The 27,207-nt window shown below is 39.4% G+C and overlaps 1 protein-coding gene across 2 annotated transcripts in view; it reads right to left on the reverse strand.

Annotated features, from left to right (window-relative positions):
- TBX15 (T-box transcription factor 15) overlaps positions 1 to 27,207 on the reverse strand; it is a 92,747-nt gene that overhangs the window by 58,159 nt on the left and 7,381 nt on the right. The window lies entirely within an intron of this gene.

A 27,207-nucleotide genomic window follows, 5' to 3' on the forward strand; every position in this document is an offset into this window, starting at 1 on the left:
ACTGTGGTCTGGATTCTGAGCATTGCACAGTGTGCTGGCCGTATAATTTTTTGTAATTGCAGTTCATCTGACTGCATCCAAAGGCAATCAGACATAAATTAGGATTTAATGTCTGACCATCATTCCTCCTGCACAGCATTTGAGATTGCATTTTTAAGGCAACACTGAGAATTCTATAAAACACCATGCAAACCAAATACACACACAGAGCAATTCAGGTTTTCCTCCAAAAACACCACAGGCAGTTTTGAAAAATATATGCCTTGATTTATTCATTGAGGAAGTTGGTTTTTAAGTTTTCAACCTCCGAAGAGAAGCTTCAGGACTACACACGATGGCTAGAGCGTACAAGGTGGGAAATTCACCTTTCATGAAATTCTGGAGAACACCTGCATGAAAACCAGCAAAAGACACAAAGTATTGCATTAAGTCCTTGGACGTACAGAAGACAGAGAAAGCAACTGTTAGCCAGGCTGACAAAACACTGCTTGAGGTATATTACCAAATGGAAAGAGCAAATCGGAGTGGAAAATAAGCAAAAAGAAACAATACCATGAGAGGTATTCAGAAAGAAAAATCTAATTGCCAAAGGACTCGGTGAATTGTAAATGTCATGTTTCATTACTGGTGGCCAAAAATGCCCACCCAGTATCATCACTGCCTTGCTCAGTGCAAAGGAGCCCAAAGGGAGACATGCACGACCCAGAACTGCATGGGGCCCTGTGGAAAAGCAGATGGGAGGTGGCAAAGAGGATAAACAGAGACACTGTTGCCCACAGGGCCCGCTCTGATGCTGTTTGGTACAAAAGACTGTGGGGACTCTGTGGAGAAGGTTCAAAGTAGTTCCCAGGGTTTCCTTCCCTCCACTCCTCCCAGCCCAGTTCCCTGCCTATTGCTTGACCTGACTGCTCAGACCAGGAACTGAAGTCTGGGTTTAACTGCATATTTAGTTGCTATACTGTAGTTATTCCAGATAGCTTTTGCTCTGTTAAATGCCCATTACAGCTCTTCTCTGAATACTGGCAGAAGGTGTTGTTTTCTGAAAATCTGTATGGGTAATATCCTGCACAGCCTGGCCACAAACTTCCAGTTTCCTATTTTTTCAACGTCACAGTGTTTTCCCTATCTCTATTGCAGTGGGCAGGCTCTCCTTTGATTTTTTTTCCTCTTCTAGAGGACAGAGGATTCCAGGGTTTTACTTTGTCTTGGGAAGCTGAAGGAGTGAAGCTGTCCTCCTCTTGTAGAGCAGTATGCGATAGTTCATTCACTTCACCCCACCAAAGCCTCAGAAAATACAGGCTCATCTTTCGCTGCACAATGCAAATCTGTTAACATGAGCTATTGGCTGGGTTTCTGTGTGGGATGATTCCCATAACCAGTTCCTATGGTCTGCTCCACAACAAAATGCAAACTAGATTGGTTTGGGTTTTTTTAAAGAAACTTCTCATTGTCTTCTGTGTCCCGCAGGCCAAAAGCAATTTTCTCCGACATTCTTTGTACCACCGCCTGCACAGTTTGTGGTAGAAGTTCATATATTTGCAAGGTCCTATTCAGAGATATTTTCAGCACACCAGAAAATGAAAAACATTTTAACAGATGAGGAAAAAATTAGCAACATATTAGCTAAAACTGACTTTCAACTTAGAGCCATCAGAAACCACTGTTATAGTTAGCACAGAAAACGTTCCAGTTCAGGTTTGGGTTTGCTCAGTAACTCATTTCTACAAAGTCACTGTGACCTGAACTATGCCTTCCTGATGCTTCCCTTAAGCCGAAGTAGTTTTGCTCTTCAATCTTCCCAACCCCTGGGTTTCCACCATTTTTATGATGACATCATTTTTGTTTCCCTGATGACCTTTCCCTTTCCATAACGAAAACTTCTGTACAGTGGTTTTCACGCCTCCTTTATCAGGACAGTTAATTGCCAAGTGCATTCTGCAGAATGTCTCGTTTAACCTCCTCCCTCCAGCTCCACACAGTCTGAGTAGATTCCCCTCTTGCTTATATTAGCCCCTCTTTTATCACCAGAAGCTTGCCTGGCTGTTGTCTGGGTTTGAAGAACTCCTTCTTCGGCTTTAGAAAGATTCTATTAGAAAGAATTATTTAAGCAATGCCAGCACTAAACCTTACTGTGAACTCTTCAAACTAGGTAAAGAGTAAATTATTTCGCTTTACCTTAAGTAATCTTATTTTTTAAGACAAACTTGAGAAAACTGAAAAATTATCCACGCTGCTTTAAAAGTTATTACCTTTACAGGAGCTCTTCAAGGCACTATCTACACAAAGATGTTCAGGAAAACTATACTAAACCAATGAAGTTGGTAATTTAAAGTGGATTTTCTAAAATGCTATAAGCTACTTAAGAGGAAATCCCTACTGAGAATTAAGAGGACCCTGACCTGATTTCATTTGCTTCATTTCTAAAGATCAGATACCCAGGATTTTCATGTAAATTAGCTAATGCTTTTTAAGGAAACAATCTCAGAAAATCCATTTGTTTCCCTATATTTCACTGTTCTGTGCAAATGCATGTATATTCATATGCACTGACACACATCCAGTTCATATCAAAGAATGCAAGAGAAGCTCTGGTACCACCCATTTTCTCCTTCTCCAGTTCTTGCCTTCCCTTAGGGAAAGGGAAATACTGCTGCATCTTCCCAAGCACCTTCCCATGCCACTGCAAAGGAGTTGTAGGGCTGGAGTCTGCCCACCAAAGCAGTGAGTTCATGGGACAAGCCTAGAGAAACCTTAAATGAATATGAGTCGGTGTTAATTTGTACCAAATCTAACTGGAATGGAAATACCTCTCTGCAAAATGTCCAGTTCTTGTTCTAACATACAGGCCTGCAAGAAAAGAATATTTCTGTTTTAGGATTAGAGATAATGGTGCTATCTATTTATTTATTTAATACAATATTCCACTCAATCACATGCCAACATGTTGAACCATAACTCTAGTCTGTGTTTTATGCATGTTCTGTGCTTTTTACAGCAGATGTACCTGGATCCCTCACTTCACTTGTGATCTCTGCTACATGCACCAGGCATTTTGCTCTTAAACGTGTCTCCCTGGTTTTGTATTGCTAGGACCAAAAATTTGCCTTTGGTCTCCTATTCATTTGTTGGTATTAATCTTTTCTCTCTACACTCAGTAGTTGCAATTTTTCAGCCTCCCAGCCTCTGGAGGCTTGTATGTCAAAAATAATTTAGGATGACCAATTTTTTTCGGGAGGTGGGACTGAACAGAAATTAACATGCATCCCTCAGGTGGTTGTTGGCTGTAAGTGAATGTTTCCCCTATTTCTACCTTTCCCCTGTTAATTTCTTCTAACACTGACCTGAAGAAAAATGATTCCCTCCCATAAAAGTTTAAGTGTATGCAACTGTAGCTGTACCCTGATTCCCAGCTGTGGGTGGGAAGAGCAGGCTGAGGAAGAATTCGAACATATGGAAATGATGTTTCGTTCTGTGAATTGAGCAAATATCAGGATCTCCTCCAGACACTGAAGATGGAGGCAGCACCCTGACATATAATGGCAGTGGCCTGGTAGCCACCAACCCAGGTCACAGGAGCAAGTAGCGAAAGCTGTGTGTCTGCATGAATGACAGCAGGGCCGAGAACGCCCCATCCCAAAGCAGCTGCAATTCTAATATTACAGCAAACTATTAGCACACACCAAGGCTTCCTGAGAGCAGGTGGGAGTGCTTCCATCAAGATAATCGCTTTCATAAAAATAGTTTGCTTGGTGGGGGCAGAAGATTAGCACTTTTTGTGGTTAACAGTTTAAGGGTGAAATTGTGTTCTCAAGCCTGACACGAAAGCTGATTAAAAGTCCACGGGTATTTGTATTTCGAAACAACCCATTTCAATGTTCCAACACAATTTTGGAGTAACAGTCCGTAGGAACACAAAATATGCAGGAAGCAATGGGCAAAGGAGACAATTTTGACCAGAGGTTTAAATTATCTGAATGAGTCAGGCCAAAATCAGCAAGAAAGTCTACATTAGTAAGTAATAAATTTATCAGGGATTTACAGGCATAACACTCTTCATCAGAAGACAGCAATAAATATTTGCTTGTAGCCTATAAAACTAAGAATGCTGAATTATTAAGATCAATGGACTTGGATATATTAATATAAATACAAAGTAACAATTACTCATGTCTAGGTCTCAGAAGTAAGACAGCACCATTCAAGAATGCTGAGGAACATTTGTATTTATTGGTAACAGAGGAGGATGCTACATAAATTCAGATCAGCCCCCTAGGAGTAAGCATATTCAACTTGGCAGGCCACAGCCACTTGTGCATAACAATTCTGAGAGACTTGGCTGAAGAGATCTCTGACCTGCTGTGATGGTCTTGAATGTATGCTGGAAGTGCAGAGGAACAGTGAAAGACTAGAACAATGACAGTGTTAAGTGAATGGGATGAACAGAGGAGCTCTGCTGACAAGTCTAGATATTTCTTCTGGGCAAGAAAAACGCAGAAGTTGGGAAGGGATCCCATTCATAAAAAAGCCAAAGAATAAAGATATAAATAAAGCTATACCATATATTTCAATGGAACATAAATCTTGTTAAACAAGGCATGCTAAAGCAGGCAAATGCGAAGTTGTGTATTTAGGAACAAAGACTGGGAGCCAAACCAACAAACTGAGGCTTGTATTTTGAACAGTGGTGTGCCTGAAAAGGGATAAGGTGTCACAGTGACAAGCACACCATGTGAACTTCCAGTGTAATGCTCTGGAAGAGAACAAGTAACTGTGTTTAAACTGAGGAGTATTGAGTGGGAATTGAGGTAGCTTTAATCGAGATTTTCAAAGCTCTTAAAGTGGAGGTACTACTACTGAACTACTGTGTATACTCCTGTGCATGAATTTTCTAAAGGATAGTTACAAGTTCAATGAGATAGAGAAAAGAAACAGTAAAATGACTTTTGGTTTTGAGAAAAAGGTGTTTTAGAGGATGATGCAAGGAGTTGTGCCTGCTTCATGTACCAAAGGAAGACAGGGTAAGTTTATTATAATGCAGGAATATGCTTACAGTATAAAACATGAAATATAAGAGAATTCTTTAATTTCCTGGAGGAAGGCTTGACAAGAACCAATGAAGGAAGCTGAAACTCGTTTCTGAGGGAAAGAAGACATATGTTTCTAGCAGTGGGATGGTATCTCCTGCTGCAGGTGGTGCTGAATTTTCCTGCTTCTGAACCTTTCAGATTAAGCCTGCATGCTTTTCTAGAAGATATTCTTTAGCCAAATAATAAATTGACTGAATAAGATGCTGCAATCTCTGGTAGATGGAAAGCTAATGAGGCAATCTAAGGGTCTCTTCGGTCCTTAAACTCCATATATCTAAACTGCTGTTACTTATCACAATTAGAAGGTTGGCAGGACTCCATGGATTTTCATCAAAGTAAGCAAAAATGTTGTTATGCCAAAGACTGTTCCTTACCCCATACCAGGATGCATAAATCTACAGGCATCTCAGATGATCTCGCTAAGTAGTAACTCTTTTAGTCCTTGTGTTGATTGAACTTTGAGGCCTTTGTGTTAAAGCATTGAACAAGGAAAAATCTTTGTCTTTGGAAAATGATGATGATGATGACAACTTCAAGGGAGTTTCACAGCCCATTTTCTGTGTGACCCTCTTAATATTTAAATAAATAAATAGAAGTTCAATATGTGTATTTTCCCTATCATATGATAGCAAATACAAAAACAGTGAATACCACTTTACATTGTAAAACAAAACACAAGCAGCTACTATTATTTATTGGTAGAAAACTGCAAAATACTGTAACTAATCAGAGTAATATGAAGAAAACCCTACAAAGGCCACTTAGGAGCTGTCAGAAGGATATTCAGTCTATGCTCCTCGTGGTTTACAGAGTATCCCTACTGCTAGTGAAAAAGGTGATCTGCAGTATTAAAATACAAATACTTTCATTTGTATTTTAAAAAAAAGTCACCATTGGGAAAGAACGTTAGCAAAGACAGAAAGCCAAAAGAACGCGCTAAGCTTCACAACAAAGAGGATGCAGACGTCACAGGAGGGATCAGTTAGTTGCCCTACTCTGCTCCTCTGAGCTTCAAAAACAGAATCAGGATTTGAATCAGAAGTGAAGCTGAAAAAAAAAGAGAAAAAGGGAAGTAAAGCAACTTCATTTTTCTCCAGTGCAGATGGGCCAAATTCCATAATGCCAAATTCCATAATTCCCTTCACTCTCCCTGCCAGTGGCATGAATCTAGAGGATCTCTGTTGACAGGAGAGGTATTATCAGGAGTACCATCTGCACCCTCTTCCACACTAAACAGGTCTGGAATAGATGGATATGACAGTAAATTTGTAACAAAGCCTGTGAGAGTAACCTAATGTTTGCATTAGGTTCTGAATTATGTTGCTTTGCTATTTCCTTTTGCATCCTGGATTGTTAACTGTTCCAGCCTATCCTATACTCTCCTCTGTAGGCTCAAAAGGAAAGAACAGGGAGAGGTATTTCTGTTTGCACGTTTTTCATGCTTTACATCTTGCAATGTTTATGGCTTTGATGTGACTTTTTAAGGAAAAGCTTACACTGGGCTTTGTGGGGGCAAATTTGCCACATTTTCCCACTTCATGATTTCAACCAAACTTACTCCAGAAGTTCTGGTTTTAATATCCTAATGCATTTTTTCAGTTCAGAATCAGAGAAAAATCAATACAGGGAAAGGAACACCCTCAGACTATACAGAGTTCCCCTGTTAAATTACCGTCTTCAAGCTCTCTTGATCAGGTCTGATTTCCTCTTTAAAGCCCTTTAAAATCTCTTATGAGCCTTGGATATCCCTGTAGAGCATATCCTGCTTTCAAACATGCTTTCACAACTGCTCCCAGTTTCAAGAGACTTAATAACAAGCAGCACTTCCCCCGTCTGGGCAGCAGAAATCTCTCCAGCAAGGCAGGGTGCCTTCCTTGCCTTGACTTTCAAAGAGAGCAAAAGCTTTGGGGACACCCAAAGACTTCTGTGCTGCCAAGTTACCCCGGATGGTGAGGCCGCCTCCATATGTAAGAAATAAAATTCCTGGTGGACACCATCATCTTGGCAGTGGGTGCACGACATGCACAACACCATCTTGAACACAACCATCTTCAACACTGCCCCTAAGATCCAGGCGGTGTTTTAAACCTTGTCCTTCATTTGATTTGAATGACTTACCCAGATTGGCAGGCAAACAGCTGCTTTTTGTGTAGGCTGTCAGGGATGATAGCAATTAACCTCCCTGGCCAGAAGGGAGAGGCCAGAAGAGCTTTTAAAATAATGGTGTCCTCCAATCCCTGCCCTCCCAGCATCTCTCTGATGCAAATGCCTCCCACTTTAGTGGTCAGTACCTTCTGTTAACAAGTAATTTCTGGTCACTTGAAGTTGCATTTGTGCTCCAAAGGGCACAGGACACAGCAGTCCTTGGAGACCCAGAAGGCTAGCAGTAAGTTATTTAAGACAGGAGAAATTCAGGCTGGCTAAATTTAATGAATCTTGGGGCAGTGGTATAGTATAAAATACGTAGCAAGAAAGTAAAGTAGGGGTATCATGAAGCCTTAAAAGTTATCTGAAATTTTGTCATCTCCTCTATTAATAAAAGGGGATAGTGGCTATTGCAACAGGCAGCACTGAACTGTTAATCAGCTAAAAGGACTAGAATGACATCCTGTAAGTTTTAGTGTTGGGAAAGCAACAGCTGGAAAGCCAGCAGAAGAGATGAACCAATTCAAACGATGTCTTTAACTGTTAAACAATTGACCAGCTTCAGTCAACAAGTTTTACAAGCAATTAAAAAAATTCTAAAAATTAATAATGCAACTTGCAATTACAAGAAGCTCCTTTGCAGACCAACAAGGAAATTTTCTTGAGCTGCAATTTGAGAATATACACCATACTGTTTGTCAGGCCACCAGGAGAAGGGGTGGCAGTTTTATTAGTCAAATACCTCCTTTTCATCCTAAAAGCTTGGTGTTTGAAGATGGCAGATATATTCTGATCAAGGACTTCTAAAATGGTAACTTGAAAGAGTACGTACTCCATACTGCTCCATGCGGGAACGAGCTTCTTTCATGTGACCTCCCTTTTTTAAAAGAATTTTTAATAAAATTCAGGACGGAAGAGAAAATTGTAGTCAGTTCACTAATCCAGCCCTTGGAAGAGCAAAGTGATCAGGATTTGCAGATAAGCAGGTAATTTAATCACCTTGTTAGATGCTGGTAATGTTCAAGAGGTGGTAAGGTCTTAAAGTTGGGGTTGCTCTTACAGTTGTCAACCATGTGATGCATATTCAGGCACTGATGCGTCCCTTATCAGAGTTATCTAAAAAAAACGCCAGTAAACTCATTGGGATAAGAAACCTCTGTGGGTTGCTTGAAAGTCAAGGATAAATGGTGAAGGAACTGGTAAAGCTTTCCATCTTAAAAAGTCAAGAATCAGTGAAGGAAAGGCCTGGTGAATCCCTTTCGGTCGGAGATAAGCAGAAAGTTGCTAAAAGCTTTTGTTAAAATATTCATAAATCCACAGGGATTGAAGAACTGGATTTCCTGCAAGTCTGTTAAACAGAACCAACCTAAAAATGCATAAACCAAAGCATCATGTAAAACAAAGATGGTGGGCAGGCTTTTGAAAAAGCGGATAATATGGCAGTTCCTTCAAAAGGGACAGAAAAGGACATATGGCTACATGCTGAGAAGAGATGTTGGGTGATTTGCAACCAAAAGGTTTTGTTTATTGCTTATCTTGCCAAAAGCCAACAACTTTTAAACTCCTTTAGGGGCTTCTTCCCCACAGAACCACAAAATAAAAATAAAAATAACTATATATATATATATATACACAGAGAATTCTTGGATAACACATTTCAAAGGAGGAAGTGAGTACTATCATAGAAATTCTAAATGTAAATAAGGCAGCAGGAACAGATGGGTTTATGACCGAATATAGTGTCCTTAGACTTATTTATCAAGATCATGCACAATGAAATGGTAGTTTCTCTTTGAGAAGAAACCCCAGGTAATTTCAAAGCTTGAAAATTGTATGGGTTGGACTTCTTGTCCCTGGATGTAGAAATAATTAAGTGACAGGACCTTATAGTCATGGCAGCAACACTATGAATTTGAAGATACATCGAGGACTGGCACTCAGGCTCTGCAAAGGTCCTACAGCTCGCCTGTTGGTGGATTGTTGGATTGAATGTCTTCAAGAGGAAGACAGTTGATGAGGCCCTGCTGACAGCTGGCAGCTGTTCATTTTGGCCATGAGAAATTCAGCAGAATTCTCAAAACTGAGCAAGTGAGGGACAGATCAGAGGCAGGACCTGCAATATCTCTGGGAAACAGTGGGCACAGGATCCCTCATACAGCTCAGCATCTACACTAAAAATTGTTAGACAAGAGAAAAGGAAGGTGTTGGATTTCCTCATTTCCAAAAAAAAAAAGTCTCAGAAACTGCTGTGGATTAAAGATTCAATTAAATACCTGCATGTCTCAAGTCCTTAGAAACCTTAAGAACTGGAGTAAGAACAGAGTTTTCTCAGATGGGCTAAAAAAAAAATTGTGAAAATGAATATACTCCCTGACATTCTTTTCCCATTTCACCACATACTTGTGTGTGTACCAGACAGCACTTTAAAGACTTGAAAAGCTGTTGTCATTAATTTCATCTGGCAACAGACAGAGCCAAAAACAAACAGTTCCATACTAATAAGGCCTCCCACAATGGGAAATCTTATGGGGCTGAAAGAGTAGCACATTGTTACAGAGCTCAGCTGAAATAAGAAACTCGGCTGAAGGATGCTTTTTACTTGAGGAAAAAGCCATATTTGTAGGCTAATACAGAATGAGAACGTTGTGAGAAAATTCCTGAGATGAGTGCTGCATAAGAAAGAGATTAAGAAAGAAAAAAATCTGAATTTAAAGCCACTTCTTTACTTGGCCTTCCTTGAAATAAATAGGAAAATACCCTTTTCCCTTCATCTTTCTCTCTTTGCCATGTTGGTTAAAAACAAAGAATTCTTCATTCAATCCAATGTATATTTCTCTTTGCATTATGACAGCTGTCATTCATTAACCCTTTTGGAGGTGGATATCAAATATCATTTAGAACTTTGTGATAATAGATCAAGAAGTCCTCTCTTCTATCAGCAACAGCAATCAGCAATAATCATATAAAAGCTTTCATCTGACCTTTTCGCACTTTGGAGCAACAGATGTGGATGAACTCAAGGAAAAATGGAATAATTTCTAAAACAAATGCAATTTTAAAGGGAAATAGATACCTCAGCATTGGGAATGAGAGAGAGGACACATAAGATACTCATCTTCCAGGTGTGATTTGATCAAAACCAACTTTAATAAAATAATATTTCTACCTATGTATCTGCCTCTGTAGCAATTCAGTGTGTGTTCTGCAGTGACTTTTCCTCCTGGAGAACCTCTTGAGATGCAAGCTGCTTTCCTGTCATCCTGTGTTGCACCAGGGACCTGGGATGACAGAAATGTTCTCAGTGGACTTGACCCTGGTCCTCGTAGCATCCCCTTGGATCTGCTGGGCTGCCCACTGCCAGTCCCTCACATGGAGCTCACTTAGTGCAGAAGGAAGAGAGGATATCCCTCTTGCTGTGAGACCCTACGTGTGGAATGATCAAACCTGGAAGTTATCAAGTCTCATCCTTGAACCTCCCTCTCCTTTCCTCCTTAAAGCTTGCTAATTCTGGGACACCTTGGCACCAGATGGAGAAACCCATCAGTTCACATTTCTAGAAATTAGTCAGAAGATCTGAATCCAAGTTCTATTCTTTACTCACACAAAAGGCAGAAATTCAGCAGGGACTAAGCCCAAATTCCTAGTCATGATATTTTTTATCAGTAATATTGATTATTTACATATTGCACATACACTATTCACATACTACTTTTCTTTAAATTTGTTAACAGGCATAATACTTCCATTAAGTGAATTGTATTGTGTTAATGCTTTGGTGAACCTTGAATATCTTATTTTGCAATTTCTGCATGTTCTAGCTTTGTTTGGACTGGGTTTTAAACAGAAAATTGTCTTTCATTTTGGTTTGGGGGTTTTTTTATTTATTTAATGGAAGGTAAATAGATTCGGAAGGGCCTGGCCTCATGATCATGTGCCAGACAACATCTGGGGAGAATTATCAGCAGTAATATTTCTGTAGACAAGATAGTCTAGGAGAATGAGCATGGTGAGTTTTCTAGGGAAAAGCAAAGAAAGAGGATTCTGAAACAAAAGGGAGAAGCTGGATACTTGGAGAAGAGATAGTAAAAAATCAACTGAACAGAAAGTAGTTGAAAGCAACCAGGAATAAGCAAGAAGGAGCAGGGTTGACATACCCAAATAAACTGTTATTTCTTCCTACTCAGGCAGATACATCCCTGACAGAAAAGGTGCCTCTAGGCAGAGACTTTCTTCCGTGCTTTTCATCCCAATTTGCTTCTCTGCAAAACCCAGAGTGACTAGGAGAAATAGACCAAGGAAGTAAAAGACTCTAGATGTGTGAGACCAAATTCAAGCCTTGAGCCCACGCCTCAAGCCCTTGTAGATTACTGACAGGCAGTCACTAGCACACGGTAAAGGTGCAGACCAGTCTGACCTCTGCATGGTTTGCACTGTGCAATTCTTACCTTTATTGAACAAAAGTAAAAGGAATTTATCTCAGATTACACAGATAATGCTTATCTCACTGGAGTTCTGCCCAACTGGCTACTGTATTCATACTTCTGTCTTTCTGGGTCAGCGTCATATAGTATCAACAAGGGAAAATTCACTCAGGCCACTGGAACTGATTTATACCCACAGGAATGTGGATTTTGACTTCTTTTTTCTTTATGCTACTTCCCCTTTACAGTAATTTTTTAAAGGTTTTTTTCCTGTAACGTTCTTGGGCTTCATGTGCCTGATACTGCAAAGGCAGATACAACTAACTTCAAAGGCCAGTTCAGCTGCAGTTGTGGCTTGCATGGTACGGGTTTGGCCTGCTGAGCTCATGAAAGCAAAGTTTCATCTGTTTTGTGGATTGGGCTCTTGACCTGCCATAAAAATAAATGCTATCTTCTCCCGTTATTAAATGGTAGGCTGTTTCTTGTTACTACCGTGGTATACGCCTCTCTTCCATATGCCTGTCATTAAAAATAATAAATTGGGTTCCCTTATCTCATGGAGATCTCTTATTTTGCCCTCCTGTTTTGGTCTCCTGTTCATTTCCACGTAGTCTTGCCGACAGACTCACACAGTTTAGATTAAAACAAAATGCAGCAGCTTTTTTCCCCCTGACAGCAGAGACACAAGCAGTTCACACCTTCATCTGATGTTCCACTTAACCAACAGCACTCTCTGAATGCACAAGGGAAGCAAGACAAAAAATCCCACACAATATAAGAGGAAATTAATTTGTGTACAAAGATTGTATTCCCACGACGCTTCAACATTGTTGAAACATTAATTGACTGTTTATCATGCTGACATTTTGTGTTGCTCTTTGTTAATTCATTCTGTGTGTATTTTTCCTATGCCGTGAAACCACAAGTGTCTATTTATACCCTGCAATAGCTGACCAGGATCTTGAGTATTTTAGAGATTGAACACTTTACTTTTAACGATGCTGCTGTTCTGATGAGTTATCAATTATCACTAAGAAATTCAGCATAGTCACTTCATTGACATACTGCTGATACTTAATAACAGTCATGGTCGTCCTCCCGACTAAATTCCTCACGCTTCCTCCAGTGAGTGATACAGTTCACAGTGATTGCACCACAAGACACAGGATTATTTTTCTGCCTAGCTCTTCAGCAGGTAATTGCAGCAAAATCAGCAAACCTCCTTCTACTTCTACATGTAAATTAATTACAGTAGTTTTGTTTAGTGAAGGATGAGAATTCACAGGTTTTTTGCACTAGAGATTCACTTTGTCCTATCCCACTACAAGAACCTAGAACCCCCCGCTGATTTTGCACTGTTGACATCCATTGCAAATGGTACTCACACACTTTTCTGGATAAGAAATCATCCAAAGGCAATTTCTGTCTTGAGGATTTGTCCTTTTTTATCCTTTTGTTATGGTTAGCTTAATTTGTCAGTCCTAAATTATTCTTCTGTTGAAAAAGGCAATTTTTAAAGCCTTTAGTTTCTCTCTGTTAGAAAAAAACTCATTAGGCCACATTTCAGACTACTTTTTTATCAAAGCAGCGCCAAAATATGAAAAGTAAAGCTTCTCGAGATATACTACTGACCACTGTGATCATCTTTTTCTTTCATACCAGTCACCACAGTGTTATTTTTTTGTCAGGAATTACATGGTGTCTGCAGTTCTGCTAGTCTAGGACGTGAAGATGTGCTGAGAAGTTGCGCTGATGAACGCGCTGTGAATCCATTAGACGTGTGTGTCTTCTGAGATGCTCACCAGGAAAATGTCTCAACCATGCCATGGCCACATAGACTCTTTGAAAAAAAGAACAACTAATGGACCAAACCAGATGACATTGCTCAGTGGTTTTCCCTTACAATCAACTAAAAATTTGCCCGACAGCAAAGCTTATGTTTATTCACTACTTTCATTTTCACATATTGTTTTCTTGCTCACAGCTCTGCTTGTGTGTGTTTTCAGGGTGTTTCATACATGACCCCTAAGTCCAGTCCCACTACTATCCAGTGTAAGGACTCCTGCTATTAATTGTAATCCTGCTGCTATTAATTGCAAACCTGCTGCTGTTAACTGCAATATGTGTAGAAGTTGGCCTAGTCACAATGACATGGAGAGTCATTTGGAAAATGTATAAATTAACATTATCAGTGGGTTTAGCTGTTTATATTGAATTCATCTGCTGAGCATCTCTTTACATTCCCTCCTTGGCATTTCCATGCATTGTTCCAATCTCTCCCCAGTGTTCAACTAGAAGGACAATGGGAGAAAGCAGTTCCACATTTCCATCTATCTGTACACAAACGGACTCAGCCTGTGCATTCTTTCTTTTCTTATTTTTACCCCCCAAAAGAGCTCCCAGGGCAGGAAAGGAATTCTGGATCAGGCCTGTCCATAGTTGTGTGTTCCCCAGCATCCCACAGAGGGATGTTGTTGCTATTATTTTAACAGCAGATCTCTGCTGTTGTTTCTATTTTAATGGCAGATTTTAAAGCTTCCGCTGACATTGGTACAGACCCTGAAGCTCAGCTAGAGAATCAGAGGTGGTGAGCAGATGGTGATACAAAGGAGGAATGTTGTATCTATAAATATTCTGATGAAATTCATATCCAGTGTTTCACACAAGAGCCAACAACCTATACTAAACTATCAATATGAGGTTTAAATTAGTCTTATGTGGTAAATGGGTTCTTAATCTGCGTTCCCTAACAGGGAAATCTTTACTCAGAGGGTGTAACTATTTATGTCAAACCATTTTAAAAAAATATGAAAGGTTAATTTTGTATTAATTACCATTTTAAAATGTTACCATTTACCAAATAAGGGATAACATTTCATTCTGAGTTGTCAGAGCTTCTAACAGAGTCCAAGAGAAGGGGCAGTAGCGGGGGTGCAGCAATGAAATGTTCCTGGGTTGTTTGTCACAGTCAGAATTAAGGTAATGTTACAGTACATGAGTTGAATGTGCAGCAACTCTGATCTCCTTCTGGAAGAAGGAAGTGCAATATCCTTTAAACCAAGGTGCCTAACAGGCCTGCAAACCACCCTGTGGACATCTCTGTGAATCTGCAGTCTCTAAACCAGCAGGTTTGAGGTTTAATGTTCTGTTTATACCTTCAGGTTCTAATTTGTTTGCTAATGGTGATATACTGATTTTTGTTAGCTACCTCCTTATATGTATTTTGGGAAAGGAGAGGAAATGCTGTTTAAAAGACCTATGTGAGTAAAAAAGGGGCGCAGAGAATCAGTGCGCTTTAACAACATGTGCATAAGCTTTATGCAGTTGGGTTTGTTTTCTGAAGTGGCACTCAGATCTGAAAGTTGAAGAATGAAGCTATACTAATGACAAAAAATGTGTGAAAGTGTGGAACATCGTTTTTTCATCATCTTTTCATAAGCACAGAAAATAACTCTAGCCTAAAGCATCACTTTTGAACATTGGGTTATAAAAGTAATGGGATAGATTGCCTGTCTGTATATCAAACATTTTAGCTGTATTTCTTAGGAAATAAGCCTCACAGAAGGCCATCAGTTGGTAAATTTTCCTTTTTCCCTTAATATTCTCACCCACTGATCCAAACTGACTTACTGGTCAGCTTCTAACAACTTTGACAGAAGGATAACAGTGTCAAATGAATTACATTTCTACACTTTTTGTGAAAATCAAAAACAAATTAGCACCTTCACTGAAGAGGCTCTCTTGACTACTTGCTCTATGTGCTGAGCCCAGCAGAACATCCTCAGACAGGAACCAAGTGGAGAAAACATTCTCCTGCACCCGGGATGCTATGAGATATTCAGGGAAGTGTATGGGGAGCTGAAAATGTTGGTAAACAACAGGATACAGTCATTGGGGAAGGGGCAGGAAGAACTAACATATCTGGTGACATCAGAACATGATGCAAATCATTTGTCCAGCTGCTTACAAGAGCCTTGTTTCTTTCGCAGAAATACCCTTTAAGTCATCAAGAGTTCAGGGCCCAGAGGAAGAGCAAAACTAGACTTTTGGGGTGGAAAATGCTTATAAAACCTTCCTGAAGTGCTGGTATGTGCTCGTTCATATTTTATTTTACAAGATCTAAATAATGACATCTCACCTGTGGTCTGCAAACAACTTTCAGTAAAACAGCTGCACCAGTGTGCAAGAAGACAGAACGAGAACTAAAGATTGCCTCTCTTCTACATAACTTTCCTACAACTGAAGTCCAAAAACTGAGTAATAGCAAAACACCTTTGCCCAACTTTTACCACAGGTTGTTAGCCAGAAAAAAAGAAAGAAAGAAAGATAATTTCTCACCTAACTGCTCAGTGCTCTATCATTCCCATTCTTCACGGTTGGTCTGACATCTGTTTGTGCTTTACCAAGCTCTGTAAGATGACAGCAGGTTTGCAGTCTATCTCAACCACCTCTAGCACAAGGTAAAGGTAGCCTGTTATGGCTAGACTAGATTTTTCAATTATGGTCATGCACACCAATACCATACTTTAAAACTCGATAGACCTTTGAAGGCATGGAAATAATTTCAGCACACTTTTTTTCCCCCTGCGCATTTTCGAACGCAGTTTAGGCTTTTAAGTTCATGTAAAGCCCTAAATTGCATCTGATGTATTTTCCAGCTCCCAGTGAGACTTCAGTGAGACTATTTTTCTGAATAAGGGCATATAAGGGGCCACAACTTATTTTTGTTCAACATCCTGTCTTCTGTTGACACCATACAAGGTGGTTTAATAAATACTGCAATTTCTGAATGGACTTACCTAAAGTTCCAGCATCAGAACTGCTGAATGTGCAAAACAAGATCATGCATGAAGGAAATAAAATCAAAGTCCCACTGCAGTTCCATGGCAAGCAACAAAAGGACTTGAGAGTTTTACATTGAAATGAAAATACAGGATGAAAATAAAGAACCTGATTCCTCACATCACAACTGAAATAATTTGAATATCTACTATTTTAATAGCTATTTCTGCTTAAAACTATATACTTATGAGATGAAAAATTACATTCCTCTCTGAAGGGACTGTCCCTTACTAAAGTTACACATCGCTTCTAGCGTGTCTATAATTGAAGTATTAAAGAAATATACTTTACTCCATATTCTCTATTGTTTATTTTGTGCCACAGACAGAACTCTGTGCAGTTTCCATTTCCCTTACAATTAGGCGCTGCTCCTACAAACACATAAATGTGAGCTCACCTTTCCTGCTGGGAGGGATTTGGATGGGAGGCTCACTGCAATAAAGGATATGAATACGTTTTGGCAGGATCAGGGCCTCAGATAGCAAGGAGGAAACAGGCTAACAGAAACCACCTTTGCAAACATAAAAAGGGAAAGATCTCATGAACAGAAATTAAAGTTTTATATGCTTTTAAGTGCCAGCCAGAGCATTTAAAAGGAGAAGAAACTGGAGGACATCAGGACTGATCTTTTTTTTTTAAATCCAAGTAGAGAGCGTCCCTTTAAGGATTTATGGCATGGCACAGCCCAGGGTTTGCTCCATTTGGCATTGACTAAACTATTATTTTCTTTTGCCAAGAGATTCAGTGACTGGAAGTGCAGCTTTTTCTTCCTCACAGCTGTTTGCTCGCACATTATCAAATATTTTCACTCCAGCTTTTGCCCTCGCCTGGCTCAGGGGATGTAAATGATGCAGGAATTTCGGCTGCTCTGCTTCAGTTTAGCAGAGTGATAATCTCAGGCAAACGCTTGCAATCTGTCTTTCATTAAAAGAGTTTTTTGCACTTATGTTTAACACCGCGAATTTTTTCAATTGCTCTTTAAAAGAAGATTTCACATCCACTTTTGCCTGGAGGGAAACCCATGCTGCCACAGATATATGTGCTGGATAAAGGAGAATGCTCTTGTTGAGTGATTGTCACCAAAGACAGCAGACATTTCTACCTTCAAGTCCTGAACATTAGCTACTTGCTGCAACCTTAGTTGGACAAATCTATACATAAAACAATGATTCTCCCATTAAAAAGCAAGGCCTTTTTTTTCTGTTCCATACAAAAACAGGTGTGAAAATTCGACTGTAAAATGAAAGTAGCTTTCACTACCAAAAGCATGAAACCTCTTGCAGAGCATGATTCTCTTATTTTTAGCCATCAAATGCAACACTAGTATCTAACACTTGTCACCACAAAAAAAATATGAGCACAAAATAGGAACAGAGAAGACTGGTATTTCTAAAATACCTAAAATATGTGAAATGTTTAAATACGGTGTTTTAGTGTCTCTAGAAAAAGATTATACTACATTGTTATACTAAAATCATATCAAAAATACTAGTATTATATGGAATATATAATATCTACATAAAACAGTGATCTAAATTATATATAATATATACACGTACGTATTATAGATCCATCTAGAGAGGGAGAGTCTTATACATGCACATGATGTGGAGAAAGTATATAGCAAGTAAAATGGGTTTTAAACTGTGTCCCATATTAAACACTCACTTTTTCTGAGCTGGTAAGAGTAGCAGGAATATCTTCACTGAAAAAAAATCCTAAGTTCTTAAACAAAAGAAATTCTAGAACAAAAGCAAAAAAAGAGAGGGAGAACGACATTCTCTAAAAATGGGGAATATTAAATATTTGGTATAAGTCATCATCACTGTTATGCTTTTGTTTAAATACAGAAAAAGGATGGGTTAGAGTTCTCAGTTGCTTGCTGAATTTGGCCCCAAATAAGTATCTAAAGACTCTTCTGAAGAAAAACAAAAGGCCCAAATATTTAAAAATATCTTTTGAAGTCATGTCCTCATAAAAAAGTAACCTTTTTTATCTGTGTCAGGATAGTCAAAATGTAATTTAAGAAAATGAAAATGTTAGATCTCCAATTTGGCAAATCCCTTGTGCAAGGGACCCAATCACTGACTTATTCCCGTGCTTTTCTTATTAAACCAAGATGTATTTTGAGCCAACAATTTGAACTGGAAATCCTGATGTGTTTAATTGCTATACAAACTCTGCAAACTAGGCCTCCGGCTTCAGATTCCTCTGCCCTTACAAATAAGAAATTACTGCTTTCTAGTCTCTTCTTTGTTGTTAAGACATACAAGAGTAAAGGGGGGTTTTCACAATATCTTAGATAAAGAGGAAATACAGCTCAGGAATTTCTGATTTTTTTTTTTCCAATAAAATATCCCTTTTTAAAATGGACATCTCACCTGTAATTCATTGTGCACTGAAAAAAAAAACCCTCTAGACCTCTGCTCTATTTCACAAAACTCTACTTTTATTATTTCTTCATTCTTCATTTAGGGTTTCCCCTGTACTGAATTTTGATTTCCTACTCTAATATCATCAACCGTTCTTTTGAATTTATTATTAAATTATGTCAGATTCAGACCAGAAGTAAAATAATGACAAAGCCTGGTTGAAGTGCCTGTTTCCCCTATGATGGAGATATCAGGGAAGAGTTAGGAGCATTTGACTTGCTGTACTCAAAGGGGCAATTCTGGCATTTGCCACGAAGTTCACATCTTAGTATGTACATGGGAAAAAATTTAGCCACAGTGTAAACACTTGGTGTGAATGTTGTCTTATGAAAGGAGGGTGGCTGACCAGCAACACCTTCAAAATATTACCTTTGTACAGCTGCAATGTCCTGAAGCCCTGGATGTGAATTGGTGCTCTGCTGTACTGTTAAATGTGAGCAAAGGACAGCACTGGGCTGTCACCAAGAGTCACCAGTCGAAGTACGTGCGATGGCCCAAGTGCTAACAATGAATCACCTCCTGCTTTAGAAACAGAGTTGGACAAACACCCTGACTTACAGGAGAAAAGTCAAAAATAATACAACTCTGACTGTGGAATAAAAAAAAAAGGAAGCAGAAATGGGCGGGGGGGGGTAAGATTAAAAAAGAAATGTTTATTTTTCAGGGGAAAAATGCAAAGTAAGTAGTATACACTTCATTAAATGACCATAATAATAAGCTTTTTCTTCCCACTTGTCTGCATAGCAAACATCATTGTAAATGGTACAGTAAATAGCAACTATCTGAGATGTAATTATTTATATTTTAATTCATGGCTGTCAAGCATCTTCATGAATTCTCAGTAAATTCTTTGAATATTCACAAATAGAATGATTGAGGGTCGGTTCACAAATACATACTTTCACTATACTGCAAATAATTGTAACAAGAAACCATTGCTACTATTTTTAATTCTTCATTTAAGTTCATGGGTCCTAGCCAGAAAGACATTTCAAAAAACTTTTGCTGTTGTGCAGAAAAGCTGGTCCCTCTCCCTTCCAACCATGCCCCCAGGAAAAACACACAAATAAACAATGTAAAAAGTACAAATTTTGAGTAGAGGGGAGAGACTGAATTACCTGAAGTACTTGATTATTATAAATTGAGTTTAATTATGTCCTTAACAGTAAGAAATGTGCTATACATAATTTAATTAGCAATTAGGAATTACCTCTAGGTATACCTATAGAATAAATAACTACACTCACTGCAATAATGTCTAACATAGTCTCTCTGCCACGTAAAAGACTTCTGTATACCAACAATTTAAATATTAATACTATAAAGCACTGAAATATATGATGTTTATATTCAATGAAAATCCATAATGTTCAGCCAATGCAACTGCACAGTAAAGTAGATTGAACTCCATGTGTAACATCTATTACTGTGACTATAAAAAAGCCGAAGACCTGAATAAAGTAGCAAAAGTTGCAAACAGGATTTTAAATATTATTCTAAAAAATCCTGTGGAGCTCACTATAAGAGAAAATATTTCCTCTAGAATGGTCTTTATAATTTTTCCTGAAATTCCTAACTTTTTTTGCATTAAACCACAGAGAACAAAGACCATGGGAAGAAACCCTGCTCTTTTTCATGAAAACTTCTGCTCAATTGAGAGGTTTTCCCTTTCCTCTCTCTTACATGTCTAAACAAAAACAAATTATTACATTTACTCATATAGTGTCCTAAGTTGTCTTTGGAAACTATTTTGAACAGTGTATTTCATGTATAGGAACCGCGCTATTCATTATTCAAAAAAAAAAAAAAGAACAACACAGGAAGGTACCCAGATGCAGGGAGAAAGTCTGAAAATAGTTTCTAATTTCTTCTCATGCTGAGAGCAGCCAGTGGGTAGGAAATGAAGCCCTGAACCTCTCCCTTTCCCACCTCATTCTCCTCTTCCTTCCCAACAGCGATCCCTCTCTCTGGTTTTCTATCAGTTTTCTGGTTTTCTACTCCTTTGCCGCTAGTCCTGTGCCACTTTGCCACAACTCTTCTCTTCCTGATTTCACCATCATTTCATTCCCAGGAGGATAATGTACACATGTGACTCAACGTGAACAAAGCAGTGACTCCGTTCATTCCCTGATGCATTGCATCCCTTGTCCCAGCCAAGTGAGCCCCTCAGAAGGATACAGGACACCCAGTCCTCATCCAGCTAAGCTACAGCACAATTACTCTTGATTTGCTCTTTTTCGATCACTTCTCAGCCCAAGGACAAGTCAGCACCTACAAAAGCCTCTGGACATTCCAGTCCTGCAGGTGTCTGAGAGCACAACCAGGAGGAGGGCGTCTGACATCCCAAAAGAACAGAGGCAAAAAACGCCCCAGACATTTTCCATCCCCCTTTGGGGCTGAACTGCTCCTCTGAGGAAGGCTGTAACCATAGTGGATTACTTTCTTATGTGCCCTGTATGGGCTCAGTCCAACCTCGTTTCGTTTTTTCTAAATCAATTATTCCAGCATTCCCAGGATAAATGATGCTCAGCACCTTAATGTAACTCGAGCAAACAGTCTTGAAAGGCTCTTAGTAACCAGCCAATTCACAATCAAATCTTTCATTCTGAGAAGCAGACTGAGGTTGGTTTTTTTTTTCCTGCAGTTGCATTATACGGTTGTATTTTCACAAAAGCTATTAATTATTGTCCATTTCTGGAACGGCACACTGCTAGGCACTTCCACAGCTGCCCTCCCTTTCCCCAGCTCAGGCACAATTTCCTGAGTTAGGGAGTAAACAGAATTACACTGTACAGAATAATCCAAGCAGTCTCTAATGGGGCAGTGTGGGCTTTCTGCCGCTCCATCAGCATCGCAGGGACCTGCATAACAGCACTGTGATGTTACAGTTTATGTGGCTAACACTCACCAGCACTGAAGTGAATAATGTGACTGGCTTGCCACTAGGCAGATGGAGACTTTGCTAGGCTTTTTTGATGGTAAATGAAGACTTTTTTTTATTTGCTCCAAAGAGCTTGGCACAGGAAACCCCCAAATCCTACAATAATAAATCTTCTGTTTATCTTTTAAATTCTGAAGCAAAATAAAAACCATTAGGCACCCACAGTCATGTGCTGAATTCTATACTTTTATAGCTTGCTGCAACCTTCTGGAATAAAAAGGTTAAGCTTTATGAAGCAAAAAAATAACTTCTCTGTGTAAAAATAACAGCCTTATTGCCTTGTATGGAGCTCTGTATAATTGTATTACACAATTCAATGGCAGGAGCACTTAGAAATAGCAAAGACAGGCATAATCCAGAAACCTGCATCTGATCCAACCTGATTGTTTTCACACTATCAGGCATTTGCACTAAATCTGAAGAGCAAACATGATCCAGCTATGACATCAAATGATCGCCCAGGTATTACTCTCCCTGTCACGATTATTTAACTCATACAGACTGACATGATATTCCAGCAAATGACAAAGGATTCCCCCTACATAACTCAAAATTATTCCAGTCCCAACTGTTGTGCTGAGGAGGAGGCTGCTTCCAGGCTATCACAGCCTGTTTAGGGTATCTCAGAGCAGAAATCAAGGGAGAGGTTAAGCTCTCCATGGGGATTACACGTTCTTAACACCACTGAAAATAAGGTCACAGAAGTTGCACCCTTGAAAATCAGCACTATATAGTCCTTTGAAGTGCAGATAGTTGGCATGTCAAAGAATCAGGCCCTCTTTCAGCAGTGTGCTTCCACACAGCCTTCACACTAGGATACATCAACTAAAAATTTGGTATTGCCAATCCCAGTTCTTGCATGGTATTTAAATACAAGGTAAGGCAGCAGTGGAGTCCAGCGCAAGCTCAAGGCTGAAGTTTGCTTTCTTAAAAAGCCAGTGGGAGAGTTTCCATTAAGTCTGAGAGGGTGTAAGGGAATACTCAACAGGGCTTCTTCTGCTATTTTTTCACCCTGGTGAGAAAGGCTGCTTAAAGTACAATTAAAATTCATTTGCATTTTTTCTGTGCAAAGTGCAAAACTTGAAGAGGGTGCTGACAGGGCAGAACCAGGATAATTTCTTTATCAAAGAATGCAGTTCTTGTAAAAGTTATTAAATGTGATTATAATAACACCTATGAACATTTAATAACTGGGCTTTTAATAGGATCCTTAGAGCAGGGCTGAAGAAAATCCAGTGCAACAATCAGGTGGAAAAAAAACAGTCTATCTGTGAATCTCTCCATGTCTTCCCAAGGTCCCATCTTCCTCAGCAAACTCAGAATTACAGAACTGATCTACAGGCATTTCAGGGGTAAACCAAGAAGATTCTATTTTTAAAGCCTCCCTAACCTACACATCATATGCACCATACATTTCTAAATGTTATAAAATGTTCTCATTGGAATTATTTTCTCTGCATAGGCATTCACACAGATCACAAGAGAGCAGCACTTCTGCTATCTTATTTAGGGATACTGCTATTACTAGTGCAGCTTCTAAAAAGTCTATGATGCACAGTTCTTCACTCTTATTAAAAGCAAAGTCACTCTGGTGTCTTCAATTTTCTCCTCGGTTTTGGAGGAGATTTCTGATCAGGGAGTTCTCTATTTCCTGAAGCTCCTAAAAGCTGAAGCTCGGGTTTGTTAATTCATTGGTCATGGAAAAATATCAATGTTAGCCAAGAGTGCATCCAGCCCCTGAGTGAAGTCAAAGAACTGTAAGTCATTCATAGCTATTCTGTGTGCCCTGGCCCACTGATTTTAAAACAATTTTTGCTGTGGCTGCATTCATATATATGTGCTGATTATTAATATGATTTGTGTCAGCTTTTAACCAGTTGGTTAAGTACTCTTTAGAAACTCTAAATTGGTTCTTTTAAAGGTGGTTGGCAGTAACTTCTTCCCAAGCTCCTTTCCAAGAACTACACATGTGGACATAGTTGAAAATGTCCATTTAACAATACTGGAAGATTTCTTTCCCAAAAAGCAAAAGCTTTGAGAAGAATGAACAGGTGCAGTGATAGTGAAGTGAAGCCACCTACTATGACAGGGTCTCAGTTCTATCATGCAAGAGTTTAGCCAAACTTTTTTCTAAGTATATATATATCAAATTAACCAAGAAAATCCAGCTTAGGAGAAATGAAAACTTCATTAAATCCTGCAGAATTTGCCAAAGATCTTTAACTTCTAGAAAAAAAAAAAAAAAGGGAAGCAGTTTTGAGTGTCCAAATGCTTGATTTGAGTATTATATAAATAAAAATGCCTTATTCTTTATTTGATAAATCCTTCTATGATTTATTTTAGAACTACCTTTTCATTAATTGAAACAAGGAGGCTTGGGATCTAGTTCTAAAATGGTTGCACAACTTAAAAACATTAGGTAGCTTGATGATATAAAAATAAATTCTGAAAGACTGGCCAAACCCTAAGTTTTCCTGATTCTCCATAAAATTTAAAGAAAAAAAAAAAAAAAAAACAAAAAAAAACCAAAAACCTTTTGCTGAGCTAAATCTAAGCGAATCCTCACCATCTTCACTCTTTTTTCTGCTGAGTCCCAAAATGAAAATCCTCCTTGGACTTCCTCCTTTGCTGTGAATCAGAATGTGCTGGCCTAAGCCACTTGCTGGGTGAATCCTTCCCTCTGACAGCTGCAAGGCTGCATTTGTGAACACCCAGCAAACCTTGGACAAGCCACTGTCACAGGGGTCTGACTCAGACAGTCCTATTACCATCTTCCCAATACTCTCAGATCAATAGCTCAATTAGGCAAAGGGTATATGAAAATATGATTGTAAATATTATTGTAACAAGTGCTTTTATCACTTCTTGGATTGATTTACTGATTCATTGTTTCCTGACCTTGAAGAATATGCAATTAAAAGATGCCTCCAGGATGCAAATTGCTACTAGAATTTCAATTGGCACACATTTCTTCTCAGTTTTAAAAATTCTCAATCTGCTTTCGAAGATATTTCAATTTCATTTTACCATACCACTATGTCTTTCCCTAGCACTTCTCACCAGAGCACACTACAGCTTTTAACACAGGAAATACAAGGGGGTTGTATTTTGAGACAGCAGATGTTTCGCAGGTGTAAAGGTTGCAATCGTAACCTGTTTTCAGCTGTATTGGAAACAAGCAGCCGAGAGCTGCACCTTTGGGGTTTTTTCCTCTCTGGAAACAAAAATGTCTCAGCACTGCTGCACAGTACTCTCTACCTGAGGAAACTGTAGTTCAAATAAAAAGCTATAGAAGCAAAATCTTTCAATGCCCTGCTGCACAGAGCTGCTCTGGACAGTATTAGGAACTGGAGAACTGGGAAGATTCTGCATTTTCTTGCCTGCATTTTCCCTATACCCAGGTGCCCACTGCTGCTCTTCCAAATGGAGCCACACAGCTCCCAGGCTGACAGACACTGCCCATATGTTTGTATACCCACGATGCCTTTTCTGTCAGGATTCAAACAGAACGTCCCATCCCATTACTGCAGAGTAGTTGCGCTATTTAGGAGGATGTCAGAGAACTAAGAGTTAGCATAATACCCTGTAACTCCATCAACGGGCACTAGCACGCTCAGCCTCTCTGGGAAACTCTGTTGATCTCTGAAACGTTGTCAGGTTTAGAAAATCTAAGTTTCTTTCACTGAATTCGATTTTACGTCACCAATGTAAACTACCAATCTCAATATGGACACTTGGCGTGATTTAACTCACACTTGAATTGGTTTTACTAATTTTTCAAAAAGGACAATGTAAATGCCATCTGGTCCTGTCTCAATATATTCAGGAAATTTTCAATACTCTCAGACTGATTTTAGTGCATTATTTAAACTATTGTAACCTTATTAGTCTAGATCAGAAGGCAGGAAAAAGAAACTTTGGGGGGAAAAAAAAAAGTTTTGATCTTTGAAGACCTAAGACTGGGAAGCAAAGATTTATTCAGGAATCCAACGGATGACAATAGGAACAGTGATCTGTGTGAATAGAAGTGACACAAATGTCACCGACTGCGTTGCAAAACAATGCAAATGCTCTTTCCTGAATGCAGCGCTCTTGGAAGGGATCTTTCAACTTTTCCATCTGAAAAAAGCATCAGTTTTCCTTAAAGACAGATACGGATAAAGCAGGACACTTCTGCCTGAGGAGAGGCTAGCTGGGCTGATATTTGATATAAGCGCTCAGTCCCAAATGGGAGGGGGGAGAAGTGATTGATGGTTCGTAAGGAATTACTTGACTTTTGCTTGTAACAGAAGCTTTTTGGATTCTCCCAAAGTTCTTGTCAAAGACAAGAAACACCTTTTGAAACAGCAGCTTTCCCCTTACCAGCAGATGGAATAAACCTGTGTAAAAAATGCTGCAGATTTAAAATACATATAAAAGAAAGGAAAAAGTTGTTTGACACGCTGCCCTTTTTCTAATGCGCTGCTGCTCTATGAGGTTTGCCTCTATTATTCTATTACCTGCCCTCTTAATACAGCGTGAGTAATTCACCTCTCTGCAGGAGGAGTTTCACAAAGCCAGCAGCAGGAGTTCCCCAATTCAGTAAGACGGATATAACCACAGGGACAAATCCTTCTCGCTCTCTGGCTCCTCCAGCTCCAAGGTCAGAGTTGTATGAACTTGACTAAGACAACCATTTCCCGAGCCCCCACAGGGCTCGGCTCTCCTGGCTCTCATCTGGACAGCTCCATCTGCCTCCTGCAATTGTCTCCTCTGGGAAAGACGAGAGCTTTAGCTCTGCTGCTGAAGTATGGGGGGAACAGAAGTATTAGGAGGGGCAGATTTTGCGTTTCCTTCCACCGTGTACACAAGGGAGCAACGGATCTGAGCTCTGTACCCCATCTTAAAGAGGCAAACTGATGATCCAGCAGGTGGAATGAATTCATACGATCCCAGTCACACACAAATTCGTTAGAAAGACTTCTCACCAATAACTCCCAGTCCCAAAGCAAAGGCAAAGCTGACTCTCTGCCTTACATCTCGTTGTCACAGAGCATTGCTCATCTGCGAGCCTCAAGGACCATGCAAAGGACGATGTACACCAATGTGCTCTACCTCGGGGAAGAGACGAGAAAAAGTGCTCTGCCAGCTCTTGAAATCCTAGCCCCATCCACGGAGCACTCAAACAAAGGCTGAAGTGAGAAACCGAATTAAGTCACTCCCTTTTCACGGGTTTAACAGCCGCTGCTCAAAGAACGGAATGCATCAATATGAGCATTCAGAAGCAAGGCTATTAAAAAATAATTTAAAAAAAAAAAAAAAAGCGGAAGGGTCAATGGCATTTTCTCCTGCTCTTAAAA

This window comes from Corvus cornix, chromosome 1, assembly GCF_000738735.6.
Source record: "Corvus cornix cornix isolate S_Up_H32 chromosome 1, ASM73873v5, whole genome shotgun sequence".
In the NCBI taxonomy this organism is placed as follows: Eukaryota; Metazoa; Chordata; class Aves; order Passeriformes; family Corvidae; genus Corvus; species Corvus cornix.